The following is a 15,494-nucleotide window of genomic DNA, read 5'->3' as shown; positions in this document are numbered from 1 at the left end:
TACTCAGAGGCGATCTCTGCTTAACATACAAGGCCATGTCAAACCCAGAGCTGTTGGACATGCTACACTTAAAGAAATCCCAATCCCTCTGAGCTACACACCCCAGGGATCTAAACCTTGTCATCACAATGAACAAAACATGCTGGAGGGATAGGTTCCTGACCCAGAGACTCCCCAGACTCTGGAATAGATTGCCCATACATGTCAAGCAGAGTGCCTCTTTGGACCTCTTCAAGAGGAACCCTGACGATTGGATGGGAGAAAGGAAATTCACCCCAGGGATCACGTCAGTCGCCCTGCTAGACAGGGGTCCAGGAAAGTAAATAATGTGGGAAGAAATAGCCAGGGAATTGTTATGGCTAGGCTTGTATAGGCCCTAGGGCTGATAGCCTAGTACCAACCTATGAACCTATGAACCTATGTTCATTGTTTCATCACCCAACAGAAATGGAAGCAGCACATTTTTTTCTCCCTAGTGCATTGGCAAAAGTGAATGAGATTGATCTCAGTGGAAAGCTACTAAAAATAAGGCTTTGCAGACACCCTGGAATGGTGGAGGTAGTCATGGATGTCAGACTATGCTGCCTCCACCATTCCAGGGTGTCCGCAATGTGGTGGAGGTAGTCATGGATGTCAGACTGCCTCCATCACATTGCGGACACCCTGGAATGGTGGAGGAGGCAGTCTGACATCTGTGACTGCCTCCACCACATTGCCTACTTCAGGGTGTCCACAATCTGTACTAGGCTATCAGCCCTAGGGCCTATACAAGCCTAGCCATAACAATTCCCTGGCACAGAATGGCATGGCAGTACAGCAGAAATATGACATCAGCAAGGCATGGCAGTATACATGCATGGCACCCTAGATGCATATGTGTAGAACAGTCTATCAGAGACAATGTGAGAAGACAGTGTATTCAAGCATTCATAGTTTGTGATGAGGTATGCTGCCCTGGCCACACGTCACCTGGGTTATCTGAACTTACAGATTGAGAAGATGTGATAATGGCATTGACATGTCTACAAATATCCTGTGGCCAGGTCAAACAGGTGGCAGACATTGGTTATGATAATGTATAGGAGGGCAATTTATGACCAGCAGCTAGTCACAGGGCCAAAAAGTGCATAATCATTGCATGAGAATAAACCATAAGACCATGTCTGTTGTGCTGCACATGGATATATTTGCATACACACTAACACAGAGTTGACTGATGTTACATTAGAACCCCTACCTATCTACTACTACTACACACTATAGCTTACAGTATTTATTGCATGTGCCACAGAGTTTATCTTGATGATGCAGTGGTGCAGTGGTAGTATTGTCACCTCACAGCAAGAGGTTCTCCGGTTCAATTCTCAGCTGGGGTGCCATCTGTGCGGAGTTTGCATGTCCTCCCTGCATTCATGTGGGTTTCCTCTGGGTGCTCCAGTTTCCTCCTATGTTACAAAGACATCTGTCTAGAGCATTTCTCCCTGGGCCACTGCTGAAAATTGGCTTCTTTCCAAGTCGGACTTTACCAGTTAACAAATGTTAAATAAATAGATAAAATAAAATAAAAATCTGATATTAGAGTGTCAGCCAGTGCTCTTAGGGTGGATGACATCAGCAGGCCTTGCATATGGGGGCAATGTAGAGGCCAGCAGCTAGTCACAGGTCCATAAAATGCAAAAGCATTGCACAGAGATAGCCCATACAGGCTGTCCCTAGTGCTGCATCGGGATATATTTACAAACAGGTACACACATAGTTGCTGATGTGAGATTAGAGCCCCTACCTATCTAGTATTACACACTATAACTCACAGCATTTATCACATGCACCACAGAGTTTACCTGACATTAGACTGCCAGCCAGCACTCTTGAGGTGGATGACATCAGCAGGCCTTGTAGAGGGGGGCAATGTAGAGGCCAGCAGCTAGTCACAGGGCAATAAAACGCATAGCCATTGAACAGAGAGCAGACCTTGTAGACAGGCACAATGTAGAGTCCAGCAGCTAGTCACAGGGCCATACATGTATACGTGTTGCACAGAGATAGCCCATATGGACTGTTCCTAGTGCTGCATGAGGATATATGTACAAACACACACACACACACACACACACACACACACACACACACACACACACACACACACACACACGCACACACACACACACACACACACACACATATATACACACACACACATACACACACACACACACACACACACACACACACACACACACACACACACACACACACACACACACACACACACACACACACACACACGTAGTGGGCTGATGTAAGATTAGAACCCCTACCTTTCTACTATTACACACTATAGCTTGCATGTGCCACAGAGTGCATTTGTTGTATATGTGATTGTAGGCACAGTACTTGTGGAGTACACAAGGTAGCCTTGTGTTAGATAGCATGAGTGGCCTGCAGAGTGATATTGCTTGGTACTGTTAATGTATCTAGTGTCCTAGGAGTGGGGTATATGTAACTATCCCTGCTATGTGTGTACAGTTAGCAGTATGGCCATATGTGGTTGGTGACAGTTAGATAGTTACAAATTTGGCCAGGAACAAGATGGCCTGCCCACGGCATGCATTGAACCATCGTACAGTACAACACCTGCTCACCTGTGTCTGTCTACAAGGTAACATTCCACAGGCACAAGGGTTTGTGGGTGAGTGGTTTATGTACTGTTACAGCCTTGGTCTGGTTCCTTTGGGTGACTGTTTTGATGTGTAACTGCAGATAACTTCAGCATTCTGAGGGTATGCGGGGAAATCCATACACCCCCACATTTATTTATATATATATATATATATATATATATATATATATATATCTAATGTATATAACAGGAATGTTTCTATAAATGTTGCCGTGTGTGTACGTTATGTATATGATGTCTGTAGCTTTCAAAATTCAATGTATCATTGTAGGTTGACAATCAGAAGGTCACTTCAGTCGAAGTCTGCATGCCAAACAGCGACAATGATAAACCAGACATTGTCAAAGTACGAATCTTGCCCCCATCTTGACCCATGTTAAAGTCCATTCTGAGGTTTACGGTGAGTTGTATTTTGACAATGTCAGAATTCAACATTGTCAGTTTTGTGGAAGTGGGTCAATGATCCCATCATTCGATGGGGTCAGATTTGACCTTCTGATGGTAAACCATCATTGTACTATATATATCTATATACATTATATGTATATGGGGTACATACTGATCTATACCATTGGCATGTGGGAGGAGGATAGGATCAGACATATATGTTACAGGTAGCTGTCTGTATGTACAGATGTATTACCACATAGCAGGTCTTTGTGAGGAAGAGGCAACAGTATTTCACTATAGTTGGCTAAGTGTAGGAGCATGCCTAATGGGACTGTTAGTACTTATAAGGTGACTCCAGGCCGGGATTTTGTGTGGTACAGACATTGACAGCTGCACCTGTTTCCCCAGAGCAGCACTTCCCTGACATTGTCCATGGCATTCCCCAGCTGTGTGCTATAATTAATATGTGACTGAGGTACATGATATAACACCTCTGACAGGGTGACTGTCTGCATACCTCTCACCATGCCTCTCTTACAGCAAGACATCTGGACAAAGACATTAGTAAAGGTGGGACAAAGGCCCAAACATAGGGACAATTGTGTCATATTGCATTTACAAACTTAGAAAGGTGACAGAATAACAGGTTTTGATTTAGCATGAATTTTTTGAAGGGTATTATGTCTGACACTCACATGCCTGTTATTGATTTCTGACTTCAAGTCTGTAATGATTTGCCACTAATTTGTCAGAAATCCACAATTTTATGAACAACGGACCAATTATATTAGGCACAACTCCATACAGTTGAGTGGTATGCCTCTCATTGTAACGTTTTTTTTTCATAATATGCAGCATTTCACCCCATATGTCTGGCCTGTTCCTCATATATTTGTGATGTTCCAGTAAAATATTGTATAAGGCAGTTAGTGAATAGAACTAACTACAAACAAAAATTTGAGTGTTGGATTTTATATCCTTCAGATATGCTGTACTGATGCAACCTGTGTTCTACTAGCCATCTTCTAGGTGAATCAGTGCATTTGAATTTCTGTCTCTAGTTTTGGTCCTGTGTTCCCCCATTCTATCTGACTTTGTCCAGCTATCAGGCATTAACAGATTGAGGGGTATGACAGTCTGTGGGGACACCACCATACGACTACCTCACATACAAAAGATGTGGATACTGCCCGAGTCAAACCATTAATACCATCATCCCTAGCCTATTGAGCCACGCTGCCTGCCAGACAAGGAAGCATCATTCATCACAATATCAGCAGCATAAAGACATACATTATTACCCCTGTGTTACATGAGACATAGAACGTGTGGCCAGGTTCTTAGTCACAGCCCTGGAATTGGCTGGTCTGCTGACATATCATTGCAGATTTAATGTTACAGCAGTTGTATGGATACACTGATGTGTTGTGATGGGGGAAGAGCAGCCCATGCCCTGATGGCATATCTGTTGTGTGACTGTTGTGTGACCCCACAGTTTGCTTCTCCCTTGCATAATGTAGTGGACTTGTCAGCCATGTGGCCTAGTGCACATTATGGAGCACATACTATTGGAAAGAGTACCTGCTGTCCCATGTGGCTGTTAGATCTTCCAAATAGCCTGCTAGCCCACCATTTTCCCTTGCATACATGCGGCAGGTCTATATACATGCTACCATATGCTAGTATCCCTTACAAGTGGCAAATAGGTGTGACTTACCTTATGAATGCAGTAGCTGGCAGATCTGTAGTTTAGGGCTGACTGTATCTAATGCATGCAGTACACAGCTAATACATGTTTTGGTACAGGTTGTGTGGTCTGGCTGGCATCATTTGCACTAATATGTATGTGAGTCGGAGTAAGGTGTCAGTCCCTAGGGCCCTAGTTTGTCAGTACATGTGCTATGTGTTGTCTCTTGGCCAAGGCCAGGGTATACTGGGCATGCCTATATCTGCCTATTTCAGCCTACAGGGTCAACCTCAGGGGTTTCCTCCTTGGATTCGCCCTGTGGGTGTGGCTGTGGTGACCTAGGCACTGGTGGGGGGTTATGTATCCCTTCCCATCGCTGATCCTGCTGCAGCATTTTCCAGAAGATCATATTGTGTAGCATGGTGCATACTGTGAACATATATGCACATGTGGCTGGAGAGTACTGCAGGGCTACACTAGATATATCAGGGCACTGGAACCGTGACTTCAGCAGCCCAAACACATGACCTATATTGTTCCTAGATTGTGTGTGTGCCTCATTATGGCATTCTTCTGTGGGTGTGTGTGTGTATTTGTGATGGGCGCCATCATCCACAGTTGCAGTGCATAGCCAACATCATCCAATAAATGGCCATGTGGGATGGCCCCCTAGCAAACATCTAGTACAGCCGTGATGGATGCTAGACATGGGAGACATGATAACTGCCAGGGCTGCCAGCACACTCATTCATGATAATGCTCTGGGCATTGCACATGACCTGGCAGTTGATGGAGTGATAACCCTTATGGCTGCTGTAGATTCTACCCACCCCACCAGGTGGTGCTTTGATGTGTACATGAATGCAATCTATGGCATCCAGTACATCAGGGTAGTGTGCTACATGGTAGAAGTATTGCATACTGCTGGACCTCACCTCAGGGGTGAGGGGAAAATAAATGTGCTTACTGGCATGTGGTAGGATGGCATCCAGGAACTGGTGGAGTACCCTTGATGTTGATGCCTGTGAGACCCCCATCATGTCCCCAGGTGGTCTTTGGAAAGTACATATAGCTAGTATCCTAAGAGCTACACATACCTTTGTTTCCACTGGGATGTGTTCCCCCTCTGTTGGCTTTGGGTCTGAGTTGGGGTCAGCAGAGCTCAGTGAGTTCTTGTATTATGTCTCTGTCCACCCTGTAGCACTCTACAATCTCCAGCTCATGTAGCTCCTGCAAGGTTATATTGGGCCTGAACACTGTTCTCCTTCTCAGTCTAGGCCTATAGTTAGCAGCAGCAACATTGACCTCAGCATCTAATACATACATATGTAGCAGACCTACAGCAGCTCCTAGCATTCTTTCAGTTAAAACCCTGTGCGTGTACTCCACTGGTGCAGAGTATGGGGGTGAAATCAGATTCTAGGGTGCATGCAACAATTATAGTGCTCTGCTGTAGGTGCTGCCTGTGTGATTGGCTAACTATGAAGCAATCCACCTGCCAAGTACATCATTAAGGACTGTTAATGGCCCTAGTTTAAGTGGAACAAGGGTCAGCAGTAATTAAGATAGCATTGCCTTTCTCAGCCAGTTTTTTTATAATCAATTTTTATTGAATTTTATAAATATTACATATTTACATATTAATATAACAAGTTCAAAACCATATGTGTAACAATAACTATATACAATATACAGTGCCCATAACACATGTAATGACTTTCAATATTTACATTTTATCTAATAATTTTTAAGTTATTTTCTTATGTGTCATTCTATTAGTTCTTAAAGATAGAGATAATAACTCCCTATCACATACAATCTTATCTAATGCAATAAAATCCATAAATAAAAGAATCTTTTTAGATTTCCAATTTAGTGTGTTAGATTTTCTTGCTATCGCAAGTAAAGACCAAATAAGATATACTTGATTATCTGAAATACATGCAAGTATCAGGGCATTAAATAATAACAGTGAATCTGAGATTTAGCACCTATCTGACCACAATGCTTTTATAAAATCTTTAAACTCTAACCAGTATTGGTTTATATTCTTACATTTAACAAACATATGTTCCCAGTCTGCACATAATGTCTATTCACACCTCCAGCATTTATTAATACCATTATTTGAAATTATTGTAATTCAATGAGGGGTGATAAAACCTCTATGAATGAATTTCCATGAAAAAATTTTCCAAAAGGGAGAAGTAGGTTTAATTGATTTAAGTATTAAATTTTTATCGTTTTCTGAAAAGCTGGAATTATTGATTTTTTCATAATAACTCCATAGTGACCCTTCTGGTATTTGCAGATCTAATTTTAGAGTTTTATATATTTTTGATATTGAAAGGATTTTATTGCTATTTAACATATTTATTTCACATAGGAGTAGTAGACATTTGATATATTTTAAATTCATTTATTTATAAAGTATTCTCTGAAAATTTGTATATTTAACCAATTATTATTATTTTTATTATATCTGGCCATAAGGGAATTTGGTTCTTGAATATTATTATTTATCAAAAATTGGTGCCAATAAACTAAAACATTGCTTTCCATATCTCTAATTTTGGGTACATTGAACAAATCAAGGCATTTCTTTGTATATACTATAGGAAACATTAAAAAAATTAAGTTTTCCATCAGATATGTTTTATTTAATGATTTTTTTAAATTTATTTAATATATATTTAAGAAATGGGAACAATCTTTCATTTTTATTTGAGTTATAAATATCTTTTAACATTAGATAGAATTTAATGTTTTCTGAAAACGTACTTATTTCTAATTTTGAATCTATATTTGTAAGGAGAGAGAGGTAATATGAAGAGTTTTCCAATTTGATTTATACTTAGGGTTTAACCATTGTGTTACTAATTTGAGTTATAGCCTCCGCATATAGCTCTAAATTCGGAAATGATATTCCTCCCTCATCCCAGTTTTGATAATGCCATACATAAGCAGTTCTTGTTTTTTGTAGAAACCATACGAATTTTAACAACATGGAGTTCAGCTGTTTTATTAATTTCATTGAGGGCGAAGCTATTAGTGTTTGAAAAAAGAATAACATTTTTGGTAAAATTATCATCTTTATTAAGACAAGTATTTCTTCTAAAGAAAAAAAAACATTTTATTCCATCTATCTATATATTCTTTCACCAAGACTACCAACTTTTTATAGTTTGTATTTATAGTTTCTTTCTAAGATTATTTTACTTATACCCCTAGGTATTCAAGCTTGTCATTTAACCAGTTAAATTCACTATGATTTTTTAATTTACTATCCATCCTTTTGTTCAATATTAAAGTTTCTGTTTTCTCTTGGTTAATTTTTAGGCCGGAAATCATTTCAAATGTTTGAAGCGATTGTTTAATAGGATCAATAGAAGAATTTATATCTCCAATTGTTAATAAAATATCATCTGCAAAAAGTTGTATTTTGTAATTATAGTTAAAATTAACATTAAAATCTCTTAATTTAGGATTTTCTCTTATGAAATTGGCCAAAGGTTCCACAGATAAAGCAAATAATAAAGGGGATAAAGGGGATAGTGGACATCCTTGTTTGGTTCCTCTAAAGATTTTAAGAGGACCTGATAAGAAGGCCAACATTTGGACATATGAAATTGAATTTACATTGTTCAAAAAACAATAACATACAATCCTAAACAATTTATAATAACTATCCATAAATACATAATAAATATGTCCTAATGAAAGTCCTAATGAAGTGAACTGTTTCTGTTTTTTGTTTTTTGGCGCCAAATCTGCTATAAATATGTTCTTGCAATCAGCACTAATTGGTTCTGAGGAAGTCTGCAGTGTGTGGATGAAAGCGATTAACCTGTGTTTCATGTGGTTTCATTAAACCTGTGCAGTTTATCAACTGGTGTTTGGATCCTTTCTACTACATTGAATTTATTGTTTGCTGTGTATCGGAGTGTTCCTGGCTGGTTCCTGCTCGAGCAACAAGATCCGGTTGGCCATATCGTGTTATTGGTTTTAAGAAATCATCTCTTATGTCATTGTAATCAGTACTTACATTCTCTTGGTTTATAATTTCATGGTGTTTTCTAAATACTTCTAGAATATTTCCTAGGTCTGAAACATATTTCTGTTTGTTAGTTGTTTCATCTTTAATCTCTGTTATATGTTTAGAGATAGATACAATTTTTGATTTTACTGCTAATCTTTGCATATTTTTGTGATTTACTGAATAGGATTGCAATTTAAGTTTTTCTAAATTTATTGTAACTTTATGATTTAAGATTTCTATATATTCTAGATTAAATTGTTTTTGTTCATTGATATACTTTATGTCCTTAGCATTTATTTTGCTTTTTAAAATATCAATTCTTGACTGTAATCTGAATAGTTCATTTTCCCATTCCTTTCTCTTGTTCAAATACCAATTTTTGATTCTGCCAAATAGATAAGATTTTAAAGAGTCCCATACTATTGCTTTGGAAATTATATTATTGTCATTAATATCTAAAAATAATTTTATTTATTTTAGTAGCCACTCTTTAAATCCCTTTAATGTAATAATAAAGGCAGGGATTATTTGCCAGAATATCAAATTATTATGTATGATATTAATTTTAAAGAAGATGACATTATGGTCAAACATCGGACAGGAACTAATGAAAATGTCTTTTACCTTAGAGTATAACCTATCAGTCACAAATACATTATCAATAGTAGTTTGAGTATCAAATCTAAAGGAATAATGAGTATAATTTAGAGAATTTGTTCCTTTTAAATCATAAATAGCTTTCAAATTCAAATTATTACTGAAATTAATAAGTTTTTATGCAGGAGAAGAGATTCTAAAGTTATCATTTTTGGTAGTATCATTCTTAGATAAGATACAATTGAAGTCTCCTGCATATATTATATCACCCTTAATTTTAGTTAATGTTAACTCAAGATATTTATTAACTGTTTCCCCACCGATACTTGGTAACCAATAGTTATTAACCAATGTAACTTGTTTTTTATTTATTTCTATGGTAACTATACACAACATGCCATTTTTGTCTGAATATGACTCTAATATTTTTAGAATCGGCAATGATTTTTTCGATAATATCATTGTACCTCTTCTTTTGGTCCTATAGTGCGACTCCGCAAGAATTGAATAACTATGAAAGGACATTTTACTTAAATCTCTTTTATGGACATGATTGATCATCAAACTTTTAGACAACAAAGAAACCTAACAAAAAAAGCTATCCTACAAGATAAAAAGAACTTTTATATTCAACTACAGCAATCATCCCTTCAACAACCTCAAAAGTTCTGGTCTGCTATCAACACACTACTATCCCCAGGCAAAGCAGCAACACCTAATCCACTAGGCTCCAACCCTGATTTTCCATTACAAACAGCAAATGCCTTTAATACTTTCTTCACCACGGCTATACTAAATCTAGCTAACCAACAAAACCCTAATACCTCTAAGTTGCCTAGTCCAAACTCCACTCCTCCCCCTTTTCACCTTGAACCTATACCCACCTCCTATATCTCTTCCTTACTTCAGAAATTAAAACCTACTACCCCCTCAGCTGATAAATTACCAGCAGAATACCTTAAAATAGGAGCCAAAGCCATTGCCTACCCAATCTCCATATTGATCAATAGAACTATAAAAGAAGGCATTATCCCAACAATTTGGAAAATCTCTCATATCATTCCTCTTCACAAAGGTGGTGACTCTACTGAGTTCTCCAACTTTTGCCCAATAGCTCTACTCTCTCCACTTGCCAAAATAATGGAAAAATGCATCCACAAACAATTAATAACCCACCTACTCCACTATAATCTCCTAGCTAACTGTCAACATGGTTTCCGGCCTTTCCACAGTACCACTACAGCCTTGCTATCATTTACCAACTGTATCAACACAAATTGCAACAATAATATTTTATCCTCAGCATTCTTTATAGACCTATCTAAAGCCTTCGACATGGTCAATCATCAACTTCTCCTCCACCAACTAAAGTCCCTCTCTATTGATAATCCTGCTATGAACTGGTTTTCATCTTACCTGGAAAACCGAAAACAAGCAGTTCTCTGGCAAAACCATCTTTCAGACCTCCTGTCCACCTCCATAGGTGTCCCTCAGGGCTCTATTTTAGGTCCACTCCTGTTTTCCATTTTCATAAATGACCTTCATCTCTCTAATCCACTCGCTACCTGCATCCAATATGCTGATGACTCTACCATCATATGTTCAGCCTCATCGCTAACAGAACTTCATTCTCTAACACAAAAAGCCTTCTCCACTACAGAACAATGGTTCTCCAACCATTGTCTTCTCCTTAGCCCAAAAAAAACCAAGCTACTACTCTTTACACCCTCTCACTTGTCTCCCCCTCTTCATTTTACGCTTACATCCAACAATGGTACCACTATCTCTCCAGACCCCGCCACCAAACTCCTAGGAATTACAATTGACAGTCAACTAAAGTTTGATACTCACATAAATACTACAATAAAATCTATTAACAAAAAACTTGGATCCCTCTATAGAATAAAACCTTTCCTGACACCAGTAGCCAGAACCACCATAGCTAGAACCCACTTAATCTCTACCCTGTTATATGCTTCCCCCATATATACCAATCTTTCTAAAAATAATCTTAACAAACTAGATAAATCATATAACAATATTGCCAGATTTGCTACAAACTCTCTATACAGGACTCATCACTGTCAGAATCTAAAACAACTAGGCTGGCTTGAATTACCTCACCTATTACAATTTAACCAACTTATAATCACCCACAAAGCCCTGTACCAACCCAACAACACCCCAATTCTCTCTACCTTCATAAGACCATACAATAACTTGAGGAATCTGCGCTCTGCTAACAAAATGTTGATTCATACTTGCTTATCAAATAACTTAGCAGGTGATTCCATATTCTCTAATTCAGTTGGTAAAATATGGAATCAATTACCACAAGAACTGACAACCCTAATCTCTCTCTCGCTATTTAAAACTAACCTAAAACTTTTCTTCTCTAACCACTGGTTATGCTCTTGTACCAATCCTGACTAACTGTTTTTGCTCTAATTATCTGATACCCTGAAAACACATTTTTCTTAACCACAACCCTGCATTTATCATTCTTTATACTAGCCTTCCTTCTTGATTTCTAACACTGTCACTCACAAGTACTACTTAATCACGCTTAACTCTCCCACTCATTTTTTTCCTACTCCTTTTTAAATATTGTTAAACTAAGATGAATTTATTTCTTACTAATGCCTTTTCTAATTTTTGTATTAAATATTACTGTAAGTTTTTGTAGTATGTTTTACACTGTTTTTTACTATGTTTTTTTTAAACTGGAGCTTTTCTCCCCGGGCCTCCACTGAAAATGGACATGTATCCAGTTGGACTAGCCCGGTCAACAAATGTAAAATAAAAAATAAAAAATAAATGTGGGATTCTTGTAAGAATGCAATATCAACCTTATTAATTTTTAAATATTTAACCAAACTTCCCATTTTATAGGGTTGTTAAGACCATTTACATTCAATGACATACATTTATAATCAAACATTTCTTTTTTTGACACACATAGATATCAAGGATTTTGTTACGGGCATAGAATAACATATAAAGTAAAACATTAAACAGAAAAAAACTATATATAACTCTTAATAACAATTTTTTTATTATTAGATCAATAATCAAGATATCAAAACCACTTTCTCATAGCCACTTCATGGAGTTCGAGATACTCCTGATTCAAACAAAGTACTGTTTGAGTCAACCACCCCCTTACTAACAACAGTTAATATCCCTCTACCATGCTTATGATTAGTAATATCAAATAAATACAAAATGGATGAGGTATTTATCCCCTATTGGTACTTCCTGCATTAAAGTGTTAAGAATTTAAAGTTTTAATTATATATTTTCTTGTCAAAAAAAGAGAGAAAAAATGTATTAAACCTAGATTAAACTTTCTATATATGACACTAGTTATTAACTTAATAAGTAAAACAGTGTGATATATATATCTATTCAATAACTTCTATAACCAACTAAAAACATGTTATTTATACTATATACCCAATCATGTAATAATCTTATACTTATATATGAGAATCTATTATATTTTATAAGGAACTGTAGTAAAGATGACTATGTAGTATTACAATCTGACCCTCGTTATGCATTAAATTGAAAATATTATATAACATCAATTTGCTATTTCCACTTACTATTTGGAAATTTCAAAGGCATAAGAGAAAAAAGTTACAAATTATATCCATGTTACAACAAAACGTGACTGCTGAGACTACAAATCCATATGTTGGCTTATTATGTAACATGGGGAAGTTCCCTTCACCTGACAGAATTTTACAGTTGCACTGTTATGTCTCATCAAACAGATAATTAATATTTACAGGGTGTCCTTCATTATTTGTTAAGCTATAAAAAGTAAGTAATCAGCTGTAAAACAGGGTAAAAGGTAATCATCATATAAAACAAAAAAAAATCCTAATTCACTAAATATAAGTAATTCTTGTCATCTAGTTCCTATTATGCATCAACTATAGATTATGATAAGTGAAAGGAAAGATTTCATAAACATTTGTTTGTTGATATCAAATACAGTGAATTAAAAGGCAGAAAAACATTAATACAATAAGTATCTTCCTCAACTGTCATAAATCATTTAAGAAACTTTTAGACACAGATGGTCTCAATTAAATACCTAAAAAGATATATATGTTACTGTTTATGTTATAGATCACTATTTTAACTAGAGTTAAGAAGACATTTAATATGTAACTAAAAAACAAAATATATTTCACAAGTTACCTCAGAATGTGTAAAGCAATCTATCAATAAAACATATATATTTCAATAGTGTTCTATTGAATAAGTGAATGGTTAGAGTTAGTCAACAATGGTGTACCTTTCTTTAGTAAAACATTTAGGGTCTATCTGCTGCAGCATTGAGGCATTCAATAAAGCAAAAGTACTTTATATTATAAAAACCTTGTATGTTATATAATATGAAAACATTTTAATGTTAGTGTACTTACTGTACTTCCTTGAGTCTTTAATAGTCTAACATCAGGCTCATAAAATGCTTAGTCTTGCATTCAAACATTCCATTGACTTCCTGTTCTGACTGTCTAGGCTTACTTTGTTATTTGTGACTGCATATAGTAAGTCAAGCTCTAATGCTTTAACATATAAGAAAGCTAAACTATATAGAACTACATAATTTATATAGAAAGTAACTAAACATTATCCTTATTTTCTTTTCTTTTCTCTTCCAGATGCTTTGCTTGTTGTAGAATGGCTTAAGTGAGTCTTACCAGCCACGTCTGAACGTTCTAATCTGTTTCTACTGTTAGAGGTCAAAGTTCACTTCAGATAAACAGACTTGTGATACTGCAATCACATCTAGAGAGACATTTTATGTATAACAGCTGCTTCTTGCCTCGAGGAAGCATTCTTACAGCAAATTAAAGCCAAACCAACGTTTTTTGTTAGAACTTTAAAACAAAAAACAAAAAGAGAGAAAACATGTATATACAGCACTCATGAGTGTAGCTACAAAATGATACATACTCAAAAAGCTTTTATCACCTCTTTCCTTTCAAGACATTCTTCCCAAGGGGAAATTATTAAAACTAAACCTCAAAGCAAATAAAAGGAATCAATATATCACTCAATAAACATCAAAGCAGACACCAATATATTGTTATCAACATTCATATTAGTTATAATAAAGTACCTACTAGTCACCACAAAGCACATATTTCATAACAGTTTAAAGATCCTAACTCTTATATTAAACTGTAGTAGTATGTTTCAATTTTGCAGAAGTTATTTAATCATAGTTCTGTTTTCCAAAGTGCTATAATGTCATAAACCAGTGCTAAAAATACCAGAGATCCATGACTGCAGGAAGAATAACACTAATGAAATAATAGTTATTTATCCTTTAACTTCTTCTTTTTATCTGAAGATGTCCACAAATTATTTTCAGCAATTCTTTTCAATGAGGGGGGTTGTCCATTCCATAGCTTCTATTTTCTCTATTAATTTGCTTGTTTTTATGTAAGAAACAGCAGAGTCCAGATCCTCAAAGATTTTACATCCCTCTGTGAGAAATATTTTAAGTCTGGCAGGAAACAACAGATGAACTTTAATTTATTTCTTTTTTAGTACCTTGATGATAGAAAGAAAGAGCTTTCTTTTGACCATCACTGCAGAGGAATAATCATTATCAAAGTGCACATTGTCATTTACTTTTATGGGAGACTTAGCCCATGCTGTTTTCAACACTAACTCTTTGTCTTGTGATGATATAAATTTCACTATAACAGATCTTGAAGCATTTTTGTTTGAGATAAAAGCAATGGATCTGTGTGCTCTTTCTATTCCAAAGGAGAGGGCTTCAGGAAGGTTTAGAACAGATGGCAGCCAAGTAGTTAGAAAACTCACCATGTTGCTTCATTCTATGTTATTTGGCAAACCAAAAATCCAAAGATTATTCCTTCTTGACTTATTTTCTAGGTCTTCTATTTTGTTTTGAAGAGCAGTGTTCTGTTTTAACAGGAATTCTATGTTATTTTCTCCTTCTTGAAGTCTTCCATCCACATCACTGAGAGACTGTTCTATGTCTGAAATTTGAGACTTTTGAAGTTGTAACTCCTTGTGTATTAGGTCATCTGTTTAGAACATTTTTTGTT

The sequence above is a fragment of the Protopterus annectens genome, chromosome 5.part1, assembly GCF_019279795.1.
Source record: "Protopterus annectens isolate FY-2018-M chromosome 5.part1, PAN1.0, whole genome shotgun sequence".
NCBI lineage: Eukaryota > Metazoa > Chordata > Ceratodontiformes > Protopteridae > Protopterus > Protopterus annectens.
The sequence above is the reverse complement of the archived record's forward strand: the minus strand, read 5'-3'. Positions refer to the sequence as shown.